The 25,182-nt window shown below is 35.9% G+C and overlaps 1 long non-coding RNA gene across 1 annotated transcript; it reads left to right on the top strand.

The window, feature by feature from the left end:
- The first annotated feature begins 356 nt into the window (after positions 1–356).
- Positions 357–2,491, top strand: LOC113308223. Its single transcript, XR_003339596.1, has 3 exons — positions 357–542; positions 907–1,377; positions 1,500–2,491. It is a non-coding gene; the product is annotated as an uncharacterized LOC113308223 (long non-coding RNA).
- Positions 2,492–25,182: the final 22,691 nt, after the last annotated feature.

Raw genomic sequence — 25,182 nt, forward strand, 5'->3', positions numbered from 1 at the left:
TTTCACGTCGCACGGTGAGTATGACACCCCCTTCAAATTAAATTTGGTAAAAGCTTTCACACAAGGCAATTTTGGGAAGGACAAGCGGCGTAACTCTATTGGTTGAGACATTAAAAATTGTGTTACACTCTGTTTACACCATATATTTAACTGACCCTTAATAACACCGTTAGGACAAACGTAGGTGTACAAAACTTATGTGAGTATTTACACCTAATTAATAACTTACACTTTGATTACACCAAAAACTTAACTGTACGTTACTGACGTCCGTTAAGTGTACACTACACCCGTTAGAAATCTAACGTATTAGGGCTTTCCTCCTGCTGCTTCTTCTTCTCTGCTGAAAACCCATCTCTGAATCGTATCGCTCTCCAACTCAGACCCATGAACTTGAGCGATGTTCTTCTCTGCTTTCTCATCTGCTACTCCGAATCAAATACCCATTTGAGATTCCTCTTTTTTCATCTCTGATTCTTCTTAACAAAACCCTAACCTGTAAACCTAAAACCATCTGAGATCCATCCGCTCATCCAAATTAGGTGATTCAAACACAAATCTGTGCTAGATTCATATAAGTCGCATATACGTCGCAACTGAAAAATTGATTTGATGTGTGATAATCTCCTCTTAAGTTTTTAGTGTTAAGTTTCTATTCGGATTTGATTTGTGTAAATTGATTTCCATGTTATAGTTTAGGTTTCTCAAGGTTATATTTGTGTTTTTTGATATTTATTTTGATAAAACTACTACGGATTTGGGGATATTTTGTGCACAATTGATTTGTTAATATTCTCCATATTTTCTGCACGATGGCTACAGATTGAGTTGATGATGTAGGCCGTGGTTTCTATGATGAGGAAGTTTGATGTTGAATGGGTTTGTTTTGTGTAATTGAAATTGCAGGGAATTGGAGAGCTGTTGAAGATTTCCTCGATGCACAATAGCACCACCAGATCGTGCAAATCAAATGTTTGACAAATTGCTTGAATGAATATGTTATCCCTGTTGCTGCACCAGAGGGGTCACTGCGAGCTGGTTATGATGGGTTTACTTTGAGTTTCAAAGGGTTTGCAGAGGAGTTTGGTTAGAAAACAAGGAGGGGTTTTGCTGATTGTATTCAAAGTAGTGGATATCGAGAAGGCGGACTGAAATGGATGGGATATTGAGAAGCCAGGAAGATAGATCTGTGCTACTGGTGCAGCTGTCTTCCCCCAAATTTGGACTTGATAAATGATTTTGGAGGAGTTATAAATTGGAGGATGTTTGAAATTGGTCAAATTTAACAGAGTATGTTGACGATGACTACAATTTGTGGCAGTAAGAGTCCATCATCGTGCTCAGGAATATCTAAACATGAAGGTTTTGGAAGTGAATGTGAGTACTTGAAACTTAAAAGCACATCCGTTTTGTAATTCTGGTTCTGGTGGTTATTTTGATTAAATAACATTTTAATCTATTGTGATGATTGTCATAACTTTCATGTGTTTGGATACAAGGTACTTGCATTATGGCTTGGAGCACCGTGCTAACTCTCGTATGAATATTCACGCTAATCGTTTCAAAAATAAATGCAAAGATGTATGAATTATGGATAGGTGATGAAATTTATGCTCAACTCGCGCGATGGGTTTTTTCTTTATGGGTTGTTTGGTACTATTTGATCGTCATTTTGGAATGTTCTTTTAGGTAGAAACTTACCCATAGTAGATACACTTTTGGTGTTTTGTGAATAATTTATCTTATACAAAGCGGATGAAGATATCTTTCTGACAATAATAGTAGGCTAGACCCATCTCCATCCACACTATATTCGAGCCATGTTGTGTTGTATTCTACATATAGGGATACCAAACTTTGTAACATTATCCAGATGGCTATTAGTCTGCAACGAAAATTTTCTTGGGCACAGGAGAACCTCCCTCCTGTGCTATCTGGAATGCCAGCTCTTGCAAACCCAAGAAATGGAACACAAACGACCACAACAATCTACATAGGCTGGGTCAAACCTAATCCAGATTGGATCAAGATCAACACAGACGGAACAGCGCGAGGACACCCAGAAATAGCTGGAGCAGGTTTCATTTGTAGGGATGCTTCTGCTAACACCCTAGTAGCCGTAGCACAACCACTAGGAATCACCAACGCCCTCACAACTGAATCATGGGCAATGCTGATAGCGACCAGGACGGCAAAAGAACGAAGCTGACCAAATGTTGAATTTGAAACCGACTCGGAAAATTTGCTTCGATTCCTAACCTCGGATGCCGATCCTCCTTGGTACATATCAGGAATGATCTCTGAAACCAAACAGATAATGAGACAGATCCCCCATGGATTGGCCAATCTGACGGCAGACAACATCCAACTGGAGAACCTTACAACTTTATTTTGGGACCATACTATCCCACCGTGCATTAATCAAATTGTAATGGATGACTCATTGAGTATCATCTACCCTCGTATAATTGCCGCTTAATTTTAATAATATTTCCACGCTTCAAAAAAAAAAAAACTTTGTGTCTTATTCTTTTTTTTTATTATTATTTTTAATATTTCTGCTTATGAGTGTGACCCTCGACTTATTTTTCTTTGTTTGAGTTGTCTTGCTCTCAGTCCATTAGGAGGTTTAGATCTCTAACAAGAGAGATGAGGGAGGTTTGAGTTAGTCATGTTAGTCTTGGAGTGAAAGGTTACAACTAAATTCGTTAGAAAAAATATGAACGGATGAGGAATTGCCCGAGTACGACTCTACTGCTATATTATCATGACTACAGCATTAAAACCAACTGAAGTGCATATTTGAATCTCAAAGATTGTATTCCATGACCACTAGACCACACTATATAAAAAAATGATAAGCGGCGGGGCGAGGCGAAGCCGAGCCACACCAAATTAGAAATCCTAAACATGGTTCGGGACAGGTAAGGTGAAGCCGAGCCAAGAGTGCATCAGGGTGGGACGAGACGAAGCCGAGCCACACCAAATCAAAAATCCTAAGCATGTGAGGCGACGAGGAGCCATACCAAATAAAAATCCTAAGCAAAATAAAATCACGATGGGGCGAGGCGAAGCTACATCGAATAAAAATAAATAAAAAATGATGGTGATGATTTTCGGGTCTCCCGGTGCGTAGCACGGGGACAAAATCTAGTGATACTGGATTTTCGTAATAATACAGCAATGCTCCCCAGCCCACAGTTCCAAGTTTCATCTGGGTGACAGTATGTCTTATCTTGGGTTTGGGCTTGGGCTTGGGCTTATCATTAGATATCTACGTGATATCATATGAAGGAACGACTTTTTAGGAACCATGGTTTTTTTTGAGGGGACCATGGTTTTATTAGGTCACCTTCTCTATAGTTATAAGGGGTGTCCTAAGGCATTGAAATGACTAACCTACCCTTAACCTAATTTAATTTAAAACCAACCCAATAACCACCTATATATATATAATCGCCACCTCCTCCCACCACCACCTCCCACCATTGCCGATTACCAGTACCACCACCTCTGATTATCACCACCACCAACCACCGATTACCACCACCACCACCACCCACCACCGCCGATTACCACCACTACCACCACCAACCACCGATTACCACAACCACCTCCGATTACCACCACCACCACCACTATATATATAGCTTAATTTAAAATATTAAGAAAGATATTTTCACAAACCCATTACTTGTCATTCGTTTTTGGTTGAATAAATGAGAAGTAATCATTAAAATGAGTTGAAAATGGAAGTTGTAGAGAGGTTTAATGGAGGGGTTTTTTTTCAGAGAAAAGTTCGGTTATCACGAATTAATTTTTTCTTAACCGAACTCAGAGTTCGGTTGATTCGCAAAAAAAATACATTTAACCGAACTCCTTCTATTAGAACAACACAAGTCCATAAGTTCGGTTCCTTCGCAAAATAAGGATATCACCGAACTTTAGTTTACGAAAATAATGAGAAGTCCACAAGTTCGGTTCGTTCGCAAAAATATTAAGTTTTCTTTGTAACCGAACTCTACATTTGAAACTTCGTAACCGAACTCTACCTAATTCCCCAAGAAACAAATTTCGTAGTAACCGAACGTTTGCCTAATTGCATATATGCATATATAAGCCCAGTTCGGTTGATTCGCAAAATATGTTGAAGTTTGCGAACCAACCGAACTTCTAACACTAGGTTACTTTTAACCTGCAGTTCGGTTGGAAGCTTGGTTGCGTTGAAGTTTGCGAACTAACCGAACACACAAGATGTACCCAAATAAATTGTTAAGTTCAAAGTTCGGTTATTTACCATTTTATCCTAGGTAACCGAACATTACACTGTACGACCAAAACCTCCATTAACGAGCGAGTTCGGTAACCTGCGTGTTTGGAAAACGTAACCGAACTACACTTTCAGGTGTGTTCGGTTACATGTTCTTGACATATGGTAACCGAACTGGCCCAAATCTACATAAAAAATTTCATTTTTTTCGAAAATTTGGAGCAATTCAATCAACATTATCTAAGTTTGAAGCATACGTGGGTACCCAAATACCCTTCCTCCGGTTGTGGTTGGTAAAATCCATCGTTTTTCATGTTTTCCTTCTTCATCTTCTCTAACTTTACTCTCTCAATAATTCTACTTCTTTAAAAAAAAAAACATCTGATTTTTTAATCTCACTAATTATCTTTAACTTAATCATCTCACTAATCATTACACTAACTATTATTGACACTAACTAATCATCACCCAAAATTAATCAGGAAGGTAATTTAGGTATTAATATAAATATGTAGATAAGGGATGACCTAGATTTACTTCTAATGTCTTTACCCAAAATAAAACCATGGTCCCTAAAAAAAATCATGGTCCCAAAAAATCGTTCATATGAAAACCGTTTTCTTCACACAACTGGTGTTTCCCTTCAAAGAGGCTCTTGCTTGAATGGTCGTGTGGCAACTAATGCTTAAACTTTCCTACTTGCAGTTTTAAGTGGGTATAGAGACGTCCGAAACTGTGCTTAAATCTCCCAAGAAGGATCGATTTTGAGCGGATTTCAGGAGTATAGTATTAGAAATGGCACGAGAGAAACTGCTTCGCAATCAAGGATTACTCGTAATGAGCCTACATCACTTGTGTTAGCCGTCGTAACGACTGACTAGGATGTGTCACACATATGCACCTAATCTTGATTTACGTCCATAAAAAACTAGGATGATGGTATTTAAGGAAGTGAAAGAAAAGGGGATTTTGCTGAAAAATAGAAAGGAGCAAATACACATGGGAAAACAGACAACACTCACATGTTGGAACAAACATGAAATAAAAGCATCAACTCCTAAAATGACTTAACTTTGTTCCTTGATGTTCATCCGTCCGAGTTAAATGTGTATATACATCCTCAGGTACTCTCATCCTGTAGAGGGATTACAGTAACGTGTTTCTTCTTTCTTGTCGAGATCCAAGAAAAGGCATGTTATTGTTGGCTGGTCGGTTTGGGATATAGTACTAGTACCCACTACGCACTATCTTATCCGGAAAATTATGAATTATCAAGAAAAAAGTCAATCTGAGTAAAGCCACCGGGGCAAATAATGAAACTAGGCGTACCCACGATTAAATGTTGTTCCCAAATTTGCTTGGGAACCTGGGAGTCTGGGACAATGAGGACCATCCGGGTCCAAAAATTAGCTTCTTCAGATTGGAGCCGATGAATATGCCTCACAACCGAAATGGTCCACGAGCAGATCAAATAATTACAAAAAAAAAGTATCTGCATATTTGTTATTAATATTTTTGATTTAACAACATCATAACACATATAATTACCTTAACACTGTTCAGGATTTCCAGGTTTGATTACATCCTCAGGAGGCGAACCAGGCATTAGCCTTCCAAGTCATCAAGTAAAAGTAAAAAGTGTCAAGATCGATAAATAATTAATTAACTGATCCACCTTCGTATCTGTTGATTTGGTCTCTGGTCAAAATAAGCAACCAAACATGTGCTTCAGTTTCAGACACACTAAGCAAAGAGTGGATAATCTCTAATCTCAGTCTCTAAATTCCCTATTCTGAAAAGTTAAATGGGTGTTTCTGTTTTCCGGGATGTTAGAACTAATATCGTGGCAGAGGTCTTTGCTTAGTCATGACAAAATCCCTTTATCGAACTTCGTTTTTGGAAGTCACATGAGCATGTGATCTTCGTTCATTCTCTCATTTAATTCAACTCTTATCATGAGCTATATCTAGTGGCTTGCATTATTGTCGAACCCCAAGGAAGTGGTATATATATAATTCTGCCTAAATTATTAGATAATAATTTCATTTTTCTCCACTAGTTGATTAGGTACATTATCAAGTTTTTTTTTTTTTGTAATGAAATGGTACGTTACCAAGGTAATCAAAATATCATCAACGAAGGTAATAGGATCTTTATGGTGTTTTCTTGCAAATGCACGGCTAAAATGCTTGTTAGATAAAATATCAGACTTCAAATTGGCTTAATACTAATTTGCATTTAAGATGAGGAAGAGAAGAAATGAAAAGTAGAGATAAGACCTGGAGCTAAATACCAACAGGATAGGATAGACAGATGACATCCCACAAATTGGTTATACCTATCATGTTTGTAATCGATAAATGGTTAGACCTAACTTAATGGCACTGGGAATATTAAGAATATACTGATGTGTTTTTTAAGCAAAACTTAATAATTTATAGTTAGTTGAACCACTAAAATATATATAATTATACATTATTTCAGTTGTTAGGGTACCACAATAACACCCCTAATTATGTGTTTGTAGATGGTGATGGGTTTTAGCCTTTTAGGGATTTGATGGAAGCATGGAACACCTATAGGTCGTGGTGATGGTGTCATGACTTGTAACTCTCCGTTGCTTTCAACCACCGTGTATTATTGCAAAATAAAAATAACAAGACAGGCTCCTCATTTCCTTGTGTTTCAACGTGTGTTTTTGAAACACAAGAAAAATAGAGTAGATATCAGATTTATGAGATAAAGGGAACATCCAAGTAAAACGACTTTGAGCATCAATAAAAATAATATAGTATCTATAACTTTCATTAGACAAAATATGAGAGGGACCCCAGACATCAGAAACAATCAAGTCTAGAGGATGCAAATATTGAGTCATACTAGAAGAGAAAGGTAACTTATGACTCCTATGCTCATGACAAGAGGAGCAAAAGGTTATAGTTTTACTAGATACTGGAAGAGAAAATTTTGAAATAATATGACGCACAGTTCGCATCATAGGATGTCCTAATCTAGAATGCCAATCATGCAGACTTGCTCTTTCACCGACACATACTTCTAGAGAAACTGAGGAAGCATCCAGTTCATAGAGACCACCTTCCCTACGACCGCGTAGAAGAACCTTCCCTGTACATCGATCCTTTACAAGACAAAAGTCAGGATGAAACTCAAACAACACATTGTTATCACTTGTAAGTCGAGCAACCGATAACAAATTATGAGAGAAATGAGGAGTATAAAACGTGTTGGAGAGGTGTAACTTAAGATCAAGTGTCCCTAAAATTGATGAACCAACATGGGAGATAGGAATAGAGTCGCCATTGCCGATTTTGATCTGATCAGGGCCATTATATTCAGAGTGAATATGCAAGCGAGAGAGATCATTAGTAATATGCTCTGTAGCTCCACTATTTGGAACCCACGGAGCAGTAGAGCCATATCTTGGTGCTTGAGTGACATACGCACGAGGAGCAGAAGAAGCTTGAGAAGTTGAAGCCTGTGGACGTCGTGGTGGTTGAGGTCGAAAGTTTCTGTCAACCCTCTTCCAGCATAGGTGAGCAGGGTGACCAGGTTTGTCACATAGTTGGCAAGGCAATGTTTGGCGAGTACTTCCAGGTAGCGTCTGTGCAAAGTTTGTACGCTGTTGATAAGCAGATCCTGGCAGGTTGGACTTTGCAGAGTTGGCAATGTTGGCAACAGGTTGAGAGTGCAACATCTTGTTTGTTGCTCCTCACGCAACTCAAAAGTAAGAAGATAGGTTATGAAATCTTCAAGCTTCATCGTACCCACTGATGTGGTAAGAGATGTAACAATGGCATCATAAGATGTATCTAACCCAGCAAGAATGCAGTGGCGCATTTCGGTGGTGGTAACTGTAGTATCCGCGACGGCTAAACTGTCGACAATATCACGAGCACGATCAATGTATTCCCTCATAGAGAGAGATCCTTTCTTCAAATCTCTTAACTCACATTGTAGATGATGAATATGAGCATTGGATTTAGAGGAAAATAGAGATTCAAGAGATGACCAAACTTCATGTGAGGTGGTAAGACGATGAACTTTTCTTAAGACAGCAGGAGTTAAGGAAGAAAATATCCAGCCGAGAAGAATACGATCCTGTTTGATCCAGGGAGCATATTCTGGATTAGTGTTTTCAAGGGTTGTAGAGGGGCAGGGTTTATCACCATTAACATAACCATCTAGGTCATATCCTTGAAGGTAGGGTAAAAATTGAGCATGCCAAAGAGAATAGTTTGTTTCATCTAGTTTGACAGTGATGATGTGATGTGGTTGGGAGAAGACAGAAGCATCCATCATAGATTGTGAAGAACCGATAACTGTAGTTTTGTAGAAGATGCGGAAGCCATGGAGAATCGAACAAGGATGATACCAAGTCGAGATTGTGTATATTAGGGTAAAGTAAAGAGAAGAGAAGAAGAGGGATTAGGAGAATTATTCTCTGTATTCAATACGCTTTTCACCGTGTATATTACAAAGCATAGACAACTTATTTATACATATAGACTTTGTAGAATCCTAAATACGTAAATACTTGGAATACAAGTATTTCCTAATGTTTACCTTTCCTAGAATACAAGACATTCTATGTATAAGAAGTTCTAGAATATTACGTAACTGATGTTGTCCTAACACATACATAATTTGTAAAATAGATGGCACGCTTAGTATATTTTACTTTTTTTTTAAAACATGAAATTTATCAATCTACCAAAGAGATTTTACAAGGGTATGGGATGCCCAAAGATTCAAATACATGTGAATCGGTATTCCATGAGCTAACAACAACAAGATAGTAAAGCAAACTGTGAGTATCAATCTCTGAATTAGAATTTAGCAGGGGTAGATGTTGAAATTGGTGAATTAAATTTGGATGAGATTGTCGAGGGTCCATACTCCATACTTCTTCGGCGAATGCGTTCCACAAGAAAGTTGTAATTATTATGGACAAGACTGCGTCCGATGCGAGATGTTAATTAGGCCTTTGTGTCTAGATGTTTAGGTGTATTCCCCATACGTTACTTGTCTATTTCCTTGAATTCTTGCTTGATCCATCTGCAATTTTTTGACCAGGTCCTCTAACCGAAAGCTTGAAATAGTAAAATTGCAGAAAAGACAATACTAAAAGTAAATAATAGGATAAATTCGTTTACAAACTCTAACTTAAACTGACCGATACACTAATACAACTAATATTGACTAATCAAAACAAAAAGAAATCACACAAGGGTGGGTTATCCACCGACCCATGGAGAATGTTGTAAATTACTAATTTAATTGCGCTAAATTAATGGTATTGGAACTCAAAAAAGAATATTAAACGAAGTTCCGTCTTCTTGATCATGTTTCGGAAGTGATGATGGGTTGTAAAGTTGTTGCTGCTTCAGCTACCGAGTATCTCAGTTGTTGGGTTAACCCAATATAACCGCATAATCATATGAATCAAGAGATCCGTTGAAGTTATGAAAACCATTAAAACCTTAAAGATACAGTTGTTGATTCTCGAGAAAAAAAAGCTAAGCAGATTATTTTGAAGTGTCCCAAATAGCGCTAATGGGAACGAAGCTACCAACCTGATTTGCAACAAATAAAATCTAGAAAACCTTATCTTTATTATAAGTTTTGTGATCCTCCAAACTAGGAGGCTAAAATATAATAATTCCAACACTCGCCCTAATTGATCGAAAACCATTAAAAATCCGAATGGAGGTACTTAAAACAATAAGCGTATATGAAGTTGACAAATGAATACCGACCATAACCATGTCAAATTTCTCATGAAAAGAAAAGTTGAATAAGGTTCCTTCAAAAACTTCTCTATTTAATGGTTGTGAAGTTGGTAATAGATAGCTCCCATAGATGTACCAAAGCAAAATCCCCTAAAACAGATCTAGAATTCTTCCTAATCACTCCCATCGATTCAAAGAAAATTCAGACCTGAACAAAAACAAGAACATGTCAACACGCCCCAAAGAAAGAACACCATGAACTGTCGAAACACTAAACAAGGCATCCCGTATAAGAACAAAGTTTTGATGGGCTCTAAGGATGCAACAATTAAACAAATAGAAACACCAACGATGAAGAGATGAATCAAGGTCATCTAGTGGGATAGAAAAAACTGAATTTTCTTTACTTGAATCCTGGTGGATATATGATCAACATCTGAGCTATGTAGTATTTTTATTTCGAAATAAAAAGGTTATATCAAATAAAAATCAACCTATATACGCAACCGAAAGGTTACAAAGACAAAACAATACTAGAATAAGCCAAAAACACAGGCCTACTATGTTTTGTTTGTTTGATACTCAATTGATATATCTTAGTCTATTGTTACTATATGATATGATAGTTGCAGGATAGGCAACTATGTAATTGTCAAGTCAAGTATTGACTTGATTGTAGTTGACTAACCCAACTATTATCTCTTACAACTTTTCTTTAAATACTCTTGTATTCTTCCGTTGGAACTATTCAATATTATTAAATCATTACGATAACAATTTACAAATTTTTCATGGTATCAATCGGTTTCAATCCGTGCCATTAATTTTCCGCAAAACTTTTCTTATTAATCTTTAGCAGAATCAAAAGAATCAATACCTTTTCATACATTAAGTTTTCGATTCTATAAATCTTTTACAACAAATTTTAAACCTTGTATTGTGTTGTACCAGCGGACCAGATTCGGATTGTTATTTCGTTGCTTTTGCTCCGCATGTCCCAGATGAGATGGGTGTGTTGCCCCACAGAAGAGGGTGGTGGTTTTGTGGTAGTACTACATCATTGTGTTCATCGATAGGAAGAGAGAAAGAAGGATTTTTCCAAGTTGTTGTTGGTCCATCTGACTCACTAGCTTACTGGCCTGAGAAAGGATAACATAGTCTTGATTGGAAGTAGACTGAAGTGAAATGGACTTGCTTTCCGCTGACGGCAAAGAGAGCATCTCTGCTTCCATTCCATTAGACATTGAAGCTGAATCATAAAATAATGTTCAGAGCAGCTAATGTAAGAGTCTAACCACTTGTTTTGATCATTTTTTCGATTTGCTTCTAATTTTGATCTTTATCAATATTTTCTCAGAAAATTTTCATGACCTTGTTTGTTTATACAATAAGGACAAAAATGGATAGTAATTCTGCTGATCAAGATGGTGAATCTCTCAATTTTACTCAACCATTATCTAATATCGCCAATTTTGTAAATTGGATTCTACAATTTTGTTACTTTGGCATGGTCAGATTGAGTCAATGTTAGTAACTGATTTGTATGGCTATGTGACTGGAGAAGAACAACAACCAGCGAAGGAAATTATCATTGGTGGTGTTTCAAAATTAAATCCAAAGTGGATTTACTAGAGGAAATTAGATTGTTTTGGTACCAGCTGTATGAAGGCAACCTTTATTTCTTTTGTATTTGGTGATGTGTTGGGTCTTTCCACTGAAAAGGAAATATGGTCTTTCTTGAAATAAGTTTCAAGAATCAATTTATGGCAAGGAATAGATTGTTAAGAAATCAACTTCATGATTTCTAGAAAGGTAATCTTACTATTCTTGTTATCTTCATAATCTCAAGAAAATAGCTGATTCATTAGATGCAATATGTGAAAGATTTAGTGATTCTGATTTGATTATGCATGTGCGAAATGATTTAGGAAAAGAATATGATAATTTTGTGATTTCTGCACAAAATAGAAAAATCCCATTTAATTTTGCATAAATAAAACCTAGGCTATTTAATCATGAGCAGTAGGTCATTGAACGGCAACAAGATTCTAGTGTGGTTTTTGATGCACAACATCCCACAACTTTCTATAGTAGGGATGTTAATTATGGCACTAATTTATTGGGAATGGAAGAGTAAAGTTCAAGAATTCAGGGTCAAGTCATTTTAAGAATACTTCTAATTTCAAAAATAATGCAAATCAAGAAGGTACTTCTAGTATTGGAAATGTAAATGGTAGTGGAGATTTTTCTCAAGTAGAATGTCAGATTTGCAGAAAGTAAAGAAATTACGCTAGTAGGTGTTATTTCAGATATCATCCTCCTAATTTCAGTTTTGATACAAATGATGTCCCAAATACTTCTCAACAACATGCTTTTACTTCACTCGGCGAATATTTTATGTTCCTTCTACTTCTGATGCTCCAGAATGGCTAGCTGATTCTAGTGCAACAACATATATACTGGAGATGAAAGCCTTTCTATAGAATACTTCTACATTTAGAGGCGAAGAAAATATGCAAATTGATAATGGTAAGTCACTAATCATTAATTCAACTGTAACGTCTATCATGCAAACGCCTAAAACTATTTTATTGGTTCCTGATATAAAGCATAATTTACTATCAGTGGCCAAATTTACAAAGGATATCTTTTTCTCAAATGCATTGCTTACTCATGGAATAATAGTTAATATTTTGTATCCTATAAAATATACTTTATCTTCTATTCATATTCAACATTCCCTTTCTACTACTTTGTTCGTTCCGGCATGATTGGTCAGGACATCCTTCAAATCAAATAGTTCAAAAATTGTATTATATAAAATAAATAGAATTCGCTTCTCCTCAATATTCAGCTTTGTGTCATCCTTGTTAGCTTGCTAAAAGCAAGTAACTGCCTTTTCAATTATCCAAGTCACATGAAAATAAACCTCTCTCTTTAGTTCATTGTGATATTTGGGGTCCAATAATTTCTTCTTTAAATGGATACAAAATTACATTGTGTTTGTGAATGACTTTAGTAGATTCCATTGGATTTATCTAATGGATCTCAAGTCATATGTTGCACAATACTTTGTACATTTTAAAACTCATACAGAAAATCAATTTTCAACCTAAATTATAGCTTTTCAAGTTGATGAGGTGCAGTAAAACTTGTAAAAGGTCCCTTCAAAGACTTGCTCTAGTCAACTGGCATTCTTGTCATAATATCTTGTCCCAAAACCTCTGAGTAGAATGACCTTGATGAGAGGAATCATAACAACATTACTTAAATGAGGAATACCCTTTTGTTTAATGCTTCTTGTCCAAAAGAAATGTGGTATGATGTTTTTCTCACTGCCACTTATCTTATAAACAGGACACCAACTAGGATTTTGAATTTTAAATCTCATTTTGAAGTTTTATTTGGTGTAATTCCAGATTATTCCTTTCTAAAATAAATTGGAACTGCATATTATCCTCATCTTTCTCATTCAAGAAAAGATAAGCTTCCATCAAAATATGTGAAATATATTTTTATTGGTTATAGCCATCTATATAAGGGATACAAATGTTATAATCCGGTTTCTAAAAAGTCATATATTTCAAGGCAGGTGGTGTTTGATGAGTCTCAATTCTATTTTTAAAGCTTTGATTCTCACTGGACTTCATTTTCTTCTCTAATTGAGGTGGTATCACCACTTGATACTCCTGTTTCTACCGATTCTTTTATTTATACTACCAATATAGTTATAGGGTCTCAAAGGGGATTTTCAAAACCAAAACATTTTCTTGATCATCTCTCTAATATACCCAAGCATACAATATCTTCAATTTATACTTCCTTATTAATTATTGCGGTTGAGCCAAAGACATTTCAAACAACTATTGTTGATTATAAATGACATTTAAAACAACTATTATAGATTATAAATGACATTTAAAACAATTGTCCCTAAGTATGTTAATTATCCTTGTTGATTATAATCTTGAATAAAGATTATCCCAGGATTAGGTTCACAAACGAAAATGTTGGTTGCAGGTACCATATCCTTTTTAGTGAGCATCAAATCATGCAAACACCTTAATACCTAATAGTTTGTGTTTGTAGCCATCCAAACCTATAGACATCAATTCGAGCTTTTGTCAATCAAGTTCGATTTATGCACTACCAAGATTTCATGACACTAATTACCTATGGTGGAAAATAGATATGCAATTTTTTTTACAAGTTAGAAGTTTCAAAACTTTGATACATGTTGTCAAAGGTTACACACATCTAATTTTTGTTGTTGATGGTATATAAAAGCCTAAAGAACTTGAAGATTTTGATGATGTTTATATTGAGAATGCAGAGCGAAATTATGATGGGTTTAACGTTATCGTTCACGCCATAATCCACGATCTACAACATCATATGATTATATGTGAAACTTCGAAAGAAGCTTGGGATATCTTGGGGACTGTGTTCAAAGGGAATACTACAGAGAACAAAGCAACGCTTTAAAACCTAACTTATAACTTGGAAATTCCAGAGAAGGATATTGTGCGTAAAATTCTCAGGTATCCACCACAAAAATTCGAGTCTAAAAAGCATGTCATTACAGAAGGAAATGACCTTCCAAAACTGACAAGGAGTGACCTTGTTAACAAATTAAAGATTTTTGACAATAAACACAAATCTTGAAAGGAAAAAAAATATCTCTTAAAACTATGAAGAACACTAGCTCTAAGGGTAAATCCAGTGTGTCAGAAACTAAGGATGATACCCTATCCCAATTTAGAAAAATCTTGAGGATAAAAACGATTTTCTGAAGATACATCATCCTCTCTCATAAGCACAATGATACACACATTTTTGTGTCTAATTTGTCTCGATTCTATATATTGATAGTGCTCATTTTTGTACTTATTATGGTGTTTTATGTGTGTGTAGGTATTTTTGGCCAATAAACATTTTTGGAAAAATCGGCTCGACACTTGCTATTCGGACCCCTCAAATGGATAAGGGGTGACTAATTACTAAGGGCATCCATTTCCAGGCAGCTGCTAAAGGGAGACCAGCACAGGATAGGGGGAGGCCATCTTAATCGTTTTAAAAACTGAAATTGGCGGGAAATTTTGTGCATGCAACTGGCAGAGTTGGGGATTGATTTCGAAGGTGTTTTAGTGAGATTCAATTGCCAGAATTGATTGGGCTGGACGTGATTCAACCAAACAAGCCTGGTATAGTGTTTGTTTGGATCAAATTGGGTTAGAAACCGAGTTGGAGCTAAACAGGGAAAGTGTTTTTACACGGATCCTATTGAGATTATTTTTAGAAGTTCTAGAGAGACTAAAGACCTAAAACTCTTTCCAAAGATACATATCTATGTAAGGAAGAGTTTGAGACAATCGGGAAAGCTCAGAAACGCGTGGAACAATTTAGAGAAAAGATTATTGTCGTAACTGCCAAGGAAGGAAAGAAAAGATTTCGATGAGTTTTTGGGGAGATTAAATCGCTCTGTTGGCTATATATAAGTTGCTGGGAGTTCAAAGGAGAAGGTCGAGACTTTGGGGGACCGAGCTGAGGGCTTGGTGAAGCTGCAGAGGTGAAAATCAAGAGTTGCAGAGAAGACGTTTCTGCTGCTGAAGAACAACGTCGTAGAACACTTCGCAACTTAGCAAGAAACCGTTACCTAATCTTTCAAATCCAATACCTTTGTAATAGCTTTGCAACAACTATTCCTGTTAGAATTTATTTGTAAGGGCAGCTTCCGTAACAGTGGATTCTGTAACAATTATATCTGTTACAGATTCACTTCTTCAATAAAAACACCTATTTGAGCCATGATTAAATATTTTGAGCGTGTTTTTGACATGAGGAGCTAAACCCCAACACTGGGATGATGGAGGAAGCCCTATTTCACAATCAGTTGGTAACTATAATTGATTCTTTATGACTTTTGCACTTGTCTTAATCGATTTATGATTTTTCTTGATTAGTTGTGATTTTGTTTGATGTCGCATGCTGGGTTTTAGGAACTTTTGATGCGTCATGCTTGTGATTTACATTTAATGCTTTATAAAATCTACTTTTGGCAAAGAAAAGAGTCAACAAAAGAGCTAGAATTGTTACGAGTCATCATATGAACCAATTGAATGTGATTAGTGGTGAAATCCTAAGTCTCAATACCTCTCGATATTCGTGACAACCTTGTGAATATATTTTTAGTATTTTTATTCTTAGTTCTTAAATCAAACCTTTACACAACCCGAGTTGAACGAACTTTACTACCACTTTCAAAACTACATCAATTTTTGGCGCCGCCGACGCGAATTTTTATTAGGTTTTAGGTTTTAGATTTATTTTTATTTTTGTTCTTTTTTACGCCTTTGGTATTTTTTGATTCTTTTCAGATTTCGAGCAAAGCTACAAGGAAAGAAAAAGTTCTATAAAAGGAAAGCATCGCCAAAGAAGGAAAGAAGAGAGGAATCCGAAAGGAGTGAAGAAGAATATTTTGTATATAGTTATTTTGTTTTATTTTTAGAAACTGTAAATAGGGTTTTAGTTTTAGTTTTTGTAATTTTTGTTTTTATTTTTGGACACTTTTTGGACTTTATTTTTGGACTGGGACATTATTATTTTTAAACCCTAAGGAAGGGTTGATTTAAATAAAAAATTGTTTGCATGGAAGGACGACAGTTACGATATTGTCTCGGCCCCTCGGGTTCGTACACTGACATCGGAGTCGGTGGCCTGAGTCGACTTCAACGGTTCATCGCCCGTCTGGCACGGGAGGTAAGATTCTATCCACCCACGAATCCCCTGTCAGTGGGTTTTATTTTGTGTGACAACTCACACCCCTGCAATAGAATGTCGAACTGGTATTACAAGAGCCAATACAACGAATATCTGACTGAGTTTCAAAATGGACGTTACTACTTTGACCATAGTGTGAATAATGGTTGGGAACATCAGCCTTTTCAAGGTTATGGCTCATACCTTGATGAGCCCAACTACTATCCGCACACGCACCGGTCATATGAGCAAAATTCTTATATTTCTCATTTAGAAGAGTCCCTCAGGAAATTAGAGGAGTCGACACGTAAGTTAGCTGAGATGAATAACTTAATTTATGACGAAAGAGAACTTTCTATAGAGGAATCCTTCAAGCTGATAGCTGAGACGAACGAAAGAATTGCTCGAAATAATCTTAATTTCCAATATAGTGATTCCAATAGTACCCTTGAAAATGAGGATAGTTATTTGCATAATCAAGATGACGAGGATAAAATTGGTAACACTACTTGTTTAGATGAGGTTCAACCATTTTCATGTTATTATGATTATGATGTGGATAGTGTTGATGAAGAATTTGAAATATGTAGGCATAGTGATCAGGAATTTGTTACTCCAAATGAACTTTATGATGATAGTTTTCTGGTTCAGATCCCGATAATTTTAATGATTATTCACCTATTCAAAAGGACGAGGATTTGATTAGAGATACCACTTCTTTAGATGATGTAGTATTTCCTTTTGATTACGAAGTCGATATTGGTTTAGAGGAACGAGTTTATTCTGAGAATACCGTTTTAGAGTCTAGAGATTTAGAAACAATGGTCTTAGACGAAGAAAATGAACTCGTACAACTATTAAATATGAGTGAGGATGCGTCACTTGAGTATAACCTAGAAGAAGCAATTGACTATTTTCAGGATTCCAACGATCTAGAAATTGAGGAAATTGTAGCTAGTCTATCTAGAGATACCCAAAAATCTAAGTTTGGGGGTGATTATCATTTTCCATGTGCTTTAACTCTTACAAAGGTCCCTCACTTAGGACTTGACATATGTGCCTCAACCATTTTGCAAGATTATATTCATGCACGTTTTCCTGAACCTAGTGATGTCCATAAGGAAGTTCAGTTGTTAGAAACCCATCCTCTGGTTGATGAGGTTAGACCAGGCTATGATACCAAGATCGACTTTGTTTTCCCACCAAATATTTTTCAACCAATTGTGGGAACGTATAAATTTCAGATGTGTCAATTATTTAGTTTTGAGACTAAACCTAATTACTTTAAGAGATTAGGGTTGATACATTTGCTTAAGATTGACCACCAGTTTCATCGTGGTCGATTGTGTGAGTCAAAACTGATTGATTTTAAGGATCCTCAATTATTCAGGTTATTATTATGTGCTTCTAAGTTTTTACTTGAGTTTTTCCAGACTCTAATACCTGAACCGGATCTGAGCTTTGAGGAATTCCAACCCATGAAAATATTTTATTTGGACCCAGTTATTGAACCTGAACCACAGCTAGATGTAGTTGTCTTAAACAGGAAACTAGACAAGGATGTGCTTTATTTTCTTATTTTCTTCACAGGTTGCAGATTCCTTTTATTTGTGATAACTCTATTTGGTTTTGATGACCCACAGAAATTTCGGCTATTAGTTTATGATTCCATGAGGTGACTAATCATCTATTAGTATGGCGGAAGACGTTAAGCTTAGCACTTCTTGGGAGGTAACCCAATATTCATGCGACACGGTAATATCTTTCCTTATCTCTTTTGCTTCAAATGGTAACAGTTTCTCCTTGTTCATGCTTTTGATTTTATCTTTAGAACATTGAGGACAATGTTAGATTTAAGTTTGGGGGTATGGGAGAAACTTTTTAGTTCCAATATGAATAAATAAACTCCAGAGCCTAGAAATTTATGCCTATTAAGGATGGCACTAACCAATCTAAGTGGATGGAAGCATTTTGATTGTAGGAGTTGAGGAACCAATCTGATTAGATGGCAACATCTAAAGAGTCTATTCATAAAAGCACAGAGCTCAGGTGTTAGAAATAACATGGTAGTTTCGCCATATCTCGTTGAGTCCTTTTCACTTCTGTTTTTATTTTTCTTTTTAAATATGTTTCTAAGTGATTTGGTGGGGCTCACGATTCAAGTTGTTACCAATGCTAGGGTGAATTAGAGTGATTGAGATACCATGAAAAAAAAAAGTTGAAAAAAACAAAAAAAGAAAACAAAAAAAAAGAAAGAAGAGAGAAGTTGAAAAAAAATTGAAAAAAAGAAGAAGAGAAATTGAGACCAGACCATTTGACCAAAAGGAATAAATTCAATAAAGTCGACCACTGGTACCCTTGTATATGCCAGTTGTGTTGACCTAGAGTTAGGTTATCGACCACTGGTTCCCTTGTATATGCCAGTGTGTTGATATTAGTCAGACTAGTACCTCAATCCATTAGGATAGGTTCATTTTGGCGGAGGCCTTCAGACAGATATGGGAAACGCCGTTCACTTAGTAAACATCAAAACCATCTATGTTTTTCTATATCCATCTTCTTGATCTATCCATGTGATTAGTTTTGACTCCGGATATTGATGTCCATAGTGCGACTATCTGAGTAGAGCTCTGTCACTTTATATGAATTTTAGTATGCTTGAGTGCAAACTCGTGTACAACAATTGGAATTTCGCATCAGGGTACTTCCTCCTGTAGTCAATAAGTATGCCAACCAAGGAGATTCTTTAGTGCCTTCCAAGGTTCTGTGTAGATAGCTAAGGTCCGGAGTACAGGTTTTGTGGGTATATCTCTTGTAAGCCCTCCCGAGACTATAAATCGGCCACTAGGGCCGCCTAGGGGTTTAAAGGCTTATTGCATACGCTAAATGCAATCGACGATGCCTGCGTTAGTGAGTTAGGATTTTTATTTTATTTAATTTACTCGAGGACGAGCAAATAATAAGTTTGGGGGTATTTGATAGACACATTTTTGTGTCTAATTTGTCTCGATTCTATATGTTGATAGTGCTCATTTTTGTACTTATTATGGTGTTTTATGTGTGTGTAGGTATTTTTGGCCAATAAACATTGTTGGAAAAATCGGCTCGAAAAGTTGTGTGGGGCACCCCGGAGGACACTTGCTATTCAGACCCCTCAAATGGATAAGGGGTGACTAATTACTAAGGGGCATCCATTTCCAGGCAGCTGCTAAAGGGAGACCAGCAAAGGATAGGGGAGGTCATCTTCATCGTTTTAAAAACTTAAATTGGCGGGAAATTTTGTGCATGCAACTGGCAGAGTTGGGGATTGATTTCGAAGGTGTTTTAGTGAGATTCAATCGCCAGAATTGATTGGGCTGGACGTGATTCAACTAAACAAGCCTGGTATAGTCGTTTGTTTGGATCGAATTGGGTTAGAAACCGAGTTGGAGCTAAACAGGGAAAGTGTTTTTACACGGACCCTATTGAGATTATTTTTAGAAGTTCTAGAGAGACTAAAGACCTAAAACTCTTTCCAAAGATACATATTTATGTAAGGAAGAGTTTGAGACAATCGGGAAAGCTCAGAAACGCGTGGAACAATTTAGAGAAAAGATTATTGTCGTAACTGCCAAGGAAGGAAAGAAAAGATTTCGATGAGTTTTTGGGGAGATTAAATCGCTATGTTGGCTATATATAAGTTGATGGGAGTTCAAGGGAGAAGGTCGATACTCAGTCTCATATATAAGTCATCATATGAACCAATTGAATGTGATTAGTGGTGAAATCCTAAGTCTCAGTACCTCTCGATATTCGTGACAACCTTGTGAATATATTTTTAGTATTTTTATTCTTAGTTCTTAAATCAAACCTTTACACAATCCGAGTTGAACGAACTTTACTACCACTTTCAAAACTACATCACGCAACCTTACCAAAAATGAAAACAATATGTGATACCAAAACTCACCATGTACCAATCTTAATTTCAACTGTTAATTATCAACAACTCATTTTCAAAGTTGTAGATGGTGGTATTATACGTTTCGAATTAGACTCAAATTCGTTTTTGTTTGAGATTTATGTAAAAATTGGCACAAATTTTGTGAGATAACAGAGTATTATTAATGGGAAAACCGCAACGGCGTAAAAACCCGATCCATATTTGAACACCAAATTGTATTAAGAAGCTACAAAAACTACGCTACTATCAAACTTCAGACTGGAATGTAGTTGAGACTGAAGTCACCAACCAACTAATTCAGCCGCAGTCGTGCTCCTTAGGTCTCTTGAACCTCATAAGGTTCTATGCAATTGATTCCCTTAGCTGACGTCCTTTATATTTTGAGATTTCCTTCAACCTAAGTGAAGCATATTGACACCAACATGCCTCTAATAGATAAACCTATTTGATTTTCCCTTTAAATCGAATAGATCAAGGCTTGGAAATCTGTTTGCAATAGAAAAAGCTAGCAAACCTCAAAAATACGGAACACTTAGAATCTGGGATTATTAGCCACCTCTAAAGAACAATCTTAAACTGATCAATAAATAAGAGTTTTAGATATCTGTCATGAGGAATCACAAAAAATCCTGAGACGAAGAGAACCTTGTGATTTATATCTATCTCGTTCGTAAAGAAAATTAATTAAAACCTCAATAAACAGAAAGAACAAGATCAGGATACAGAACTATCAAGGTAAAGATAGTCGAACATGGCTCCACAAATCCCTAAGTGAAGTCTTTAAGTCATAAACCTGATTATGTTTCTCAGTGGAAACCTAGGTTAATAGAGGACGACTCTATCATACAATTAGGACACATAAGTATCAAGATTGAAGTTCCCAGTTGTTTGAGTCTCTCTATTTATAGATTTTCAAGAGTAAGGGTTCCTTTGAATTCAAGCTAAGATAACTTGAGAATCAAGCAAACACTTTCTCATTTAAATGAAACTCTTATTAAGAGTTCATGTAAGCATGTGATAAGTTTGTCTTAAAATAATATAAAATGATCTACACTATGGTCCAGGGTACCAAAACGTGTATAATGATAGTTGATGGCAAATATGCCTTAAGAGCTTACAAGCAAAATCGTGTTCATTTAACACTGAAGACATGAATCATGATGCACATACACAAAGTCATTTAGTGATCAAAGATGTCTTAGGTATTTATGAGAGTTGTGGAAATGCCAAACATATTTTAAAAATAGTTCGTGAGCATCTGCTTAATTTGTAATGGGTAGGTAAGCGAAAGGGTACCCATACCAGTTCGTGAAATCAAGGAGCTAAGGTACGCAAACTGGGTATGCATACCCTTAAGTTGTTCACGAACTCGGGACCTTGAGGTACTCGTATTGGGTATGAGCACCTCCCTCATTCACGAATTCAAAACTCCATGGTACACGTACTGGGTATGGGTACCTACCCACATACCTACCCACGTTCCGGAATTTCATATATCTAAGGTATGTGTACTGGTATGTGTACCTACCCTGAGATCAGATTTTAGTAGTTCTGAAAACTCTCTTTTGATATTTTGAAACATTTTGAATCGTCATATATATAAATATCATTTCTTGGCCAATTTCCAAATGATCCATTTGAAACTAAAATTAGTTCTTGAACAATAAATTGAAATAATATTGTTAAGGATCTATGAATATCCATTGCTTGAATCAGATTTCGAGATGTTTAACAAGACAAACTTGCTCGAAACATCTTCTTTGCAATATTGAATCTGTTAGAAGTCATACAAAATAGCCTCATGTATATAAAATGGTAATGTTGTAAATAAATAGATTGACTCGGTCTTCACATACCTCTTTGTTGATGAAGTTCTCCAAATGTCTTTGTTTGATCTTCAGTCTTCAATCTCCAAGGGTTATTCAGTGATGTATGATACTTAACTACCACACTTTAAACCTAGTCCGAGAGTTGACTCAAGTAGACTAGAAATCAAGATATAGTTTTATGCATCTAATATTGACAACAAGCTTGATGAGATACCAAAACTTGCGAGTTTGACCGAGCATTGTTCTAACAATCTCCCCCTTTGTAGTGACAAAACTATCAATAAATACAGATTCAAAATAAATAGGTCTTTCAACTCAATATCTATCATGCTTGATTTCTTTGGTTCTTCAACGTCGTCTTGAATTCTTCGTCTTCAAGTTCTTTTACGGTTCTGCATATGATTGTTTCAGCTTCTTTGTTTTTGAAAATACGTAGCGATAACAACTTATGAGAATACTCGTTTAGATATTTTCTAGAATGATAAAATCAATCAACTCAATGGTTGTTATACCAAAACATAATATTGTTACCTTCCTCAAAGTTCAATTGTACCACAACTTTGAAGCAACACTACGGTGATATGTTATCCCCCTTAGTCATTACTTACTTTGCATAATAGGAAAAACCTATAGATTATAATCCACTCTCACTTACATGATGCCCTGAAAATCCATATGTTGTAGTTGAATACTACAAAATAATTGTCTCCATTTTTGTCAGCAAAATTGGCAAAGGTGAAAATATGGATCGCAATGAATTAACCAAAAGGGTTATCATGACTAGAAATATATAGCATACCAGATTTAATTTAGACGATATCACTAAGTAAACTCAGCGTCTTCATCAAGGAGATATTTAGGTACGAACATCTCCTACAATTCCACGACTGCACTCCGCACAAAGATATGATAGTTAATTTGATGTCATTTCCAAAAGAATGACACATCGACCTTTTCAGTTAAAAGAATTTTGACTTGACCTTAATACCAGACACTAGTATATTAAGTACGTGTACGGATGTAAGATCATCAGAAAATATGTTTCTCATAAAACATTTAGCTGAACAATATACACAATTATGGAACACAAATACATGAATCGAAATTGAAGTAATTCTCAAATTCCTTTAGAAAACAATTCTTGTGAAGAAGGGTTTTCGAGTCAACATAAGGTGAATGTCATTCTTTAAAATTCCTGTGATAAATTTTGTAACTTCTGCTCAGATTCGTTCTAAGTTGAAATACTAATATTATGATAAGATATAAATTTCAGTGCATATTTTTCTCAGCTTATTAAGTAAGAATTATCCATGGATCATGTTCACATTTCTTGCTTAGGAGTCAGATAGGCAGGGAGAATCCAGTACGTAGAGCATAAGAATTATTGATCCCCACATCGAGTCATTATATTTTGGACTCACTATTATTGATGTGGTAGCACCGAGTAAATATATGGCTTAAATAACGATGCAAAGAAGATAATTGTTATAATAGTATACCTATGAATTCGATAAATGTTACTGATTGATTGTAGGACACATCTTTTTGGAGCGGAACTCAATAACTAAATATGAGAATTGTAGTCCTCTAAATACAAAAGAGATAGAGACAAAAGATTATATAAATACAAGGAACCATCACACAACGCATGACATAATAGAGAGGACGATAAGAGAGACGTCAATTCCTTTACCGGAGCTCAAGATTTATTGCCCAAAAGATAAGAATAAGATTAGGGGAAAAGGTACCATCTTGCGTTAATGAACTTGGAAAAACACCAACAGCTTGCCGAAGGTCCTGGAATATTTGGGTATCTAGAGGCTTGGTGAGAATATCAGCAAATTTTTGTTCATAAGGCACAAACTTAATTTTGATAATACCATTTTCAAAGATATCTCTGATAAGTTAATATCTTATGTTAACATGCTTTGTTATTGAGTGCTCAACGAGATTCTCAGTAATTCGAATCCCACCTGAGTTATCACAAAAGATCTTCATAGTTCCAGTGTTTATTCCATAATCAGTAAGCATTTGTTTCATCCATAAGAGTTGAGTATAACACGAACCCACAACAATGTATTCAACTTCACATGTTGATAAGGATTATTAGTTTTGTTTCTTGTTATGCCAAATAACAAGTTTTTATTTTTTTTATTTTTTATGTTCCACATATCCTGCCCAATCTGCATCATAATAAGCAGTAAGTTCAGTGTTAGTTTCAAAGGTATAAGATAAACCATAACCAATAGTGTGATTAACATATCATATGATCCTTTTTACAGCCGCGAGATGAGATTCTTTGGGATCTGCTTGAAATCTTGCACAACAGCCAACACTGAAAGTAATGTCGAATCCCATTGATGTTAGATATAACTGGTTTCCAATAATAGATCTGTAGAGTTTCTGATCTACTTTGACACCATTTTCGTCTCTTTGCGTTTCCCAGTTGTGGACATGGGAGTGAGATTTGGAGAGAATCTCACAAGGACAAACCTTTTGACAATATCCTTGGTATATTTTTCTTGAGAGATATAAATCACATCATTATGTTGTTGAATTTGTAACCCAAGAAATATTTCAGTTCACCAATATTGCTCATTTCATATTCTTCATATAGAGGTTTGAAATTCG

Source organism: Papaver somniferum, chromosome 9 (assembly GCF_003573695.1).
Source record: "Papaver somniferum cultivar HN1 chromosome 9, ASM357369v1, whole genome shotgun sequence".
In the NCBI taxonomy this organism is placed as follows: Eukaryota; Viridiplantae; Streptophyta; class Magnoliopsida; order Ranunculales; family Papaveraceae; genus Papaver; species Papaver somniferum.